This window comes from Schistocerca americana, chromosome 3, assembly GCF_021461395.2.
Source record: "Schistocerca americana isolate TAMUIC-IGC-003095 chromosome 3, iqSchAmer2.1, whole genome shotgun sequence".
Classification (NCBI taxonomy): Eukaryota; Metazoa; Arthropoda; class Insecta; order Orthoptera; family Acrididae; genus Schistocerca; species Schistocerca americana.
The window spans coordinates 47,171,559-47,177,758 of NC_060121.1; the positions used below are offsets into that span (position 1 = coordinate 47,171,559).

General features: G+C 45.6%; 1 non-coding gene across 1 annotated transcript; it reads left to right on the top strand.

Moving 5' to 3' along the window:
- The first annotated feature begins 3,160 nt into the window (after positions 1-3,160).
- Trnad-auc lies at positions 3,161-3,232 on the top strand. Its single transcript has one exon. It is a non-coding gene; the product is annotated as a tRNA-Asp (tRNA).
- The last annotated feature ends 2,968 nt before the right edge of the window (positions 3,233-6,200 follow it).

The window sequence follows — 6,200 nt, forward strand, 5'->3', positions numbered from 1 at the left end:
TTTAGCTCTGGTATTTACAGGCTCACAGAGAAAGCATCCTAGGTTTTGGAGGGAAAATCTGTAATTGTAATGATCTGCTCTACAATAGAAACAAGAAGCACAACTTAAGAAAAAAGTAATGTAATGGGTGTTCCAGCTCACAAGCGACATTGAAGCAGATAGTTCGTGTGACTTAGTATGGGCAGAGGTTATATTCCACAACCGGAATAAATTAATAGCTGTCTCCTTTTACCGACCCCCGGTCTCAGATGAAACAGTTGCAGAACAGTTCACAGAAAACCTGAGTCTCACCACAAATAGGTTCGCTACTCATACAATTATAGTTGACAGTGACTTCAATCTACCTTCCGTATGTTGACAAAAATACATTTTCAGATCCTATTGTAGATAGAAAACAACTCCGTAATTGTTCTAAATGTTTTTTTAAATTGTTTTGAAGAATTAGTTTACGATGCCATTCAGATTGTAAATGGTTACGAAAACACACTTGACCTCTTAGCCACAGATAATCCTGAGCATCACGGCGGATACAAGGATTAGTGAACACACAGTCGTAGTGAGCTCAATTCCGTAACAAATAAATTCACCAAAACTAAACGCGAAGTATATCTATTTATAAAATAACAAAGAAATTCACCAAAACCAAACGCGAAGTATATGTATTTATAAAAGCAACTAAAAATTCAGTTGACGTCTTTCTAAGAGACAGTCTCCAATCCTTCAAAACTATGTAAGTGAAGACCATATGTGCCTTACGTTCAAAGAAATAACATCAACAGGACATCAGAGACTCGTACCAAATAAATTAATAAGAGACGGAACTGTTCCCCATGGTACACAAAACACGACAGAAAGCTGCTGCAGGAGCACCGAAAAAGGCACGTATAATTTAGACGAGCGCAAAATCTCCAAGATTGGCGAAGTATTACTGAGGCTCGAAATTTGGTGCGGATTTCAGTGCGAGATGTATTTAGTAGTTTCCACAACGAAACTCTAGAAATGTGGCGGAAAATCCAAAGAGATTCAGGTTCTATGCTAGGTAAACCAGCGGAAAGGTTCAGTAAGCGATGGGGAGGAGGAGGAGGAGGGGGAGACAAGGGACCCAACCCCTCGAAGCAGGTAAAATCGTGGCAAGTGTCCGCACACATCCCGCACCCGCCCAGGCGCACGTGCTTCTGTGACAACGCTGAGCAGAAAGGCGCGGAACGTGTGGGAGGGCGGCGCCTCCCTCGCCACCCACGCCTCCCGCTTTCGCGGAACGTCTGAGCCGGCACAGCCACCGTCGCTGCCTATGCACCACGTGACTGCGGAACATATGGGCGGGCACCGCCCACGCCACCAGCCCAGAGGGCACCGCCTACGCCACCGGCCCAGCACGCAGCTGCGGTAGCGGTGTCACGACTTTCTGACGTGCCATCGCTACTTCTACGCGACGCTTGTGCTTCCGCACCGGGACAGCTCGGCACACTTTTCGCAGTAAACAAATTATATTCCAGATACTGAGGTTTCACCGACGCCGCAGGGCGAATGACAGCACAGAAGCAGCGTTACCACATCAGCTGCTCAACTTTCGCGCCCGTTGGCAATTATTACATCTTAAGTAATAGGACCCAGTACGTTGTCCTCGATGGTGAGTGTTCATCGGGGGTGAGGGTATCATCTGGAGTGCCCCAGCGAAGTGTGGTAGGTCCGCTGCTGTTTTCTATCAACATAAATGATCTTTTGGATAGGTTGGATAGCAATGTGCGGCTGTTTGCTGATGATGCTGTGGTGTACGGAAAGGTGTCGTCGTTGAGTGACTGTAGGAGGATACAAGATGACTTGGACAGGATTTGTGATTGGTGTAAAGAATGGCAGCTAACTCTAAACATAGATAAATGTAAATTAATGCAGATGAATAGGAAAAAGAATCCCGCAATGTTTGAATACTCCATTAGTAGTGTAGCGCTTGACACATCACGTCGATTAAATATTTCGGCGTAACATTGCAGAGCGATATGTAATGGCAGTTGTAGGGAAGGCGAATAGTCGTCTTCGGTTTATTGGTAGAATTTTGGGAAGATGTGGTTCATCTGTAAAGGAGACCGCTTATAAAACACTAATACGACCTATTCTTGAGTACTGCTCGAGCGTCTGGGATCCCTATCAGGTCGGATTGAGGGAGGACATAGAAGCAATTTAGAAGCTGGTTGCTAGATTTGTTACTGGTATGTTTGATCATCACGCGAGTGTTACGGAAATGCTTCAGGAACTCGGGTGGGAGTCTCTGGAGGAAAGGAGGCGATCTTTTCGTGAATCGCTACTGAGGGAGTGGGTGTGGGAGTGGAACAGGGAGAGAAGATGCTAGTTTGGTACGAGGTACCCTCCACCACGCACCGTATTATGGATTGCGGAGTATGTATGTAAATGTAGATGTAGATATATTAGCAGAAGGGTAATCTATACACATTTAGACTGATCACCCAGAACATAATGACTGGTATGTTCACCATTGGCACAGATAACATCAGCATGCGTCGTGGTAGGGCAGCGGTGAAGCCTTGGTACGCCGCTGACACATCATCTGCACACACAACTCACCAAATTCCCGTAAATTCTGAGGAAAGGAGCGTTGAGCTCTGACGCCACGTTCAACCACATCCCAGATATGTTCGACCGGGTTCATCTGGCGAGTTGGAAGAGCAGCACATTAACTGGAGCTCGCCACTGTGTTCCCCGAATCCTGCCCTTATGACATGGCGCATATGCTGAAAAAAGCCACTTACATCTGGAAACATGATCGTCATGAAGGGGTATATGTGGTCTGCAGTCAATGTACGATACATCCTGGCCATGACGGTGCCAACCTGGTTGTTCCCAGAGCGTGATGGAGCTGTCGCCAGCTTGTCTCCGTCCCGTAGTACAGCTGTCAAGGAGCTGTTCCACTGGAAGACAACTCATTCGCCCCCTCTCATCGGCATGGTGAGGGAAGTATCGCGATTCATCAGACCATACACTGCTCTGCCACTGCGCCAACTTTAAGAGCTGATGGTCATGTGGTCATTTCAGTCATGGTTGCTGATGTCGTGGCGTTAACATTGATTTATGCATGGGTCGTCGGCTGCATACGCGTACCGTTAGAAGTTTTCGGTGCACTGTGTGTTCAGTCACACTTTTACCTGCCTCCGTAGCGTAGCGGTAGCGTTTCCGCCTATCACGCAGGGGGCCCGGGTTCGATTCCCGGCAGGGGACTGGGTGTTGTGTGTCCTTCATCATCATTTTCATCATCATTGACCCGCAAGTTGCCGAAGTGGCGTCAACTAAACAGGACTTGCAATACGGGGGCCGAACTCCCCTGCATGGGGCCTCCGGCGAACAATGCCATACGCTCATTTCATTTTCATTTCTGCACAGAATTAAATTCTGATGTTAGTTGCGTTATAGTTCGCCGCCTGTCCTGTTTCAGCAGTCTACCCAGCCTGCGATGTCCGAAATCTGTAAAGAGGACTAGCCGCCGTACCCGACGACGTCTGGACGTGCTTTCACCTGGATTTCGCCACGTGTTGAAGGAAGGCACTCACCACAACACTACTCGAACACTGACTGGGAGTGCAGTTTCCGAAATGCTCGTGTCGAGCCTCCGGCCACCACAAACTCCCTCGGTCAAGCCCAGGTAGATCGCGAGTCTTCCCCACTCTACGCATGGACAGGACACTCACCGATACTACACGCACACACCATGCGTGTGTTTGAGTAGCAGCCATTCCTCGCCAGGAGACGCTGCTATCGCCTAGACGGTTTACATCGCTAGTAGGTCGGTGGTCGTAATGTTCTGGCTGACAGGGTGACGATCTTGTTCCTCGTTAGTTTCCAGAAACAGATCATCCGCAGTTACGATGGCAACTCATAACTATGATCGCACCAGGAGCACCTGCGCCTCCGTGCGGTCCCTACGGAAATGTGCTGCTCTCTGCTGCCATTTGACGTCATTACACAGTATCTCTCTGTTACACGCGGTCAATTACGTGGTCTAGTTCTTCATTATTTATGTCTCCTGCAATTACTTACGTGTTTGTTTTTCTTGATTGATCGAGCAGTTTCTCCCCTCCAGTAGTAGCCATGTCGTACGGTACCCATGCACTTTCTACTCCTATTTCCTTTCCTTTTTAACTAGTTCAATCATATGAGCTTCATTATTAATGCATTTTTCTACCTTTCATCAAAATATCCATATTTCATTGGGCCTTATGAAAGCAAAGTTGTCCACCTTCTTCCATCCTTAATCTACCATCAGTACCGGTAGTATGATGCGAAATAACGTGCGTAGTGGGAAACGAAGTCGGTTCTTGAATAGAACAACGAGAAGAGCGGTGAGTGTTCGTTTGCAAGCTTCGCAGCTCGGAATGCACTCTCACATTTCTACAAAATCCTCTTAGTTACGCTACCACTTTCGATTTAAAAAGCCATTATCGCGTCTTCGTCCAACCGGTCTCCATCAAAACCGCTCGCCGAACTCTTGCTGTCTTAGACCGTCGGGCAAAAAATTGTCATTGTTCGAATCTTGCCCATGCAGCACTTTCCAAGTCTGCAATCACATGAGACTATCAGATCGGATATTCCAGATTTCCGGAGAAGAGCACGATGGTTTCAAGAATATTGCAATGGGAACGTGATAATTCTGCTGTCGTATTTCAGAAGTCTTGTGTGATCTCGATGTTCGTAGGCTGATCAGAAAATTGTTTCTACACTGCTTATGAGTTTCCCAAACATTCCGTTGTTGTGAAAAAGACATGTGAAAAAGAATGCATGTGATGTAGCAGAAACGTGTGAATTAGGTACTGCGTTAGACAAACCTTACTTACGTTTGATTCGTAAAATCAGGTGCTGTGAACAGTGCAGACGCCTCTTGAACAAAGTCGATGTTGTTTACTCAGACATGCTATTATTACCAAATATTGTCTTTGAACAGTGCATGTACTAGCTAAATGTAAACTGATTTTAAAAGTTCGACTCCAGTTACATCTCAGTCTAAAGCGAAATACATTTTTACATAGTTAGTATCTGAAGAGATGCATTGCCACACTAACATTTATGTTGCCACTCAAATGCGGCATTATATTTCCTTCAAAAGGTTTATTCATAGACTTTTAAGACAAACTGTCTGCACTTATGGTTGCTACATGTGGTCTACTTTGATCCACACAGATACGCGTACAAGGTGGCAGTTACACTGATAAGCCAAAATATTATGACCACTGAACATCGCTACGTTGGGTGCCGCCTGCTGGCATTGAGGATACGTGTCACAGTAACAAAAGTATGTAAGCGGAGTTGGCATGCACGGGGGATAATCCAAGCGAAGAGCACATTATTATTCCGCGGAACCTGTGAACGAGTGTCTCGAAAACGTCGAAGCTGGCAGAAGAACAGTGCAACTACCACTACCCGCTACATCTACAACTACATGGTTACTCTGCAAATCACATTCAAGTGCCTGGCAGAGGGTTCATCGAACCACCCTCACAATGCTCTATTATTCCAATCTCGTATAGCGCGCGGAAAGAATGAACACCTATATCTTTCCATACGAGCTCTGATTTCCCTTATTTTATCGTGGTGATCGTTTCTCCCCATGTAGGTTGGTGTCAACAGAATATTTCAGCATTCGGAAGAGAAAGTTGCTGATTGGAATTTCGTGAGAAGTTTTTGTCGCAACGATAACCGCCTTTCTTTTAATGATTTCCAGCCCAAATCCTGTATTATTTCAGAGACACTCTCTCATAATTCGCAATAATACAAAACGTGCTACCCTTCTTTGAACTTTTTCGATGTGCTCCGTCAGTCCTATCTGGTAACAATCCCACACAGCGCAGCCGTATTCTAAAAGAGAATGGACAAACGTAGTGTAGGCAGTGTCCTTAGTAGATCTGTTACATTTTCTAAATGTCCTGCAAATAAAACGCAGTCTTTGGTTAGAATTCCCCACAACATTTTCTATGGGTTCCTTCCAACTTAAGTTTTTCGTAATTGTAATACCTAGGTAATTAGTTGAATTTACGGCTTTTAGAGTAGACTGATTTATCGTGTAACCGAAGTTTAGCGGGTTCCCTTTAGCACTCATGTGGATGACCTCATACTTCTTTTCGTTATTTAGGGTCAACTGCCACTTTTTGCACCAATCAGATATCTTTTCTAAATCGTTTTGCAATTTGTTTTGATCT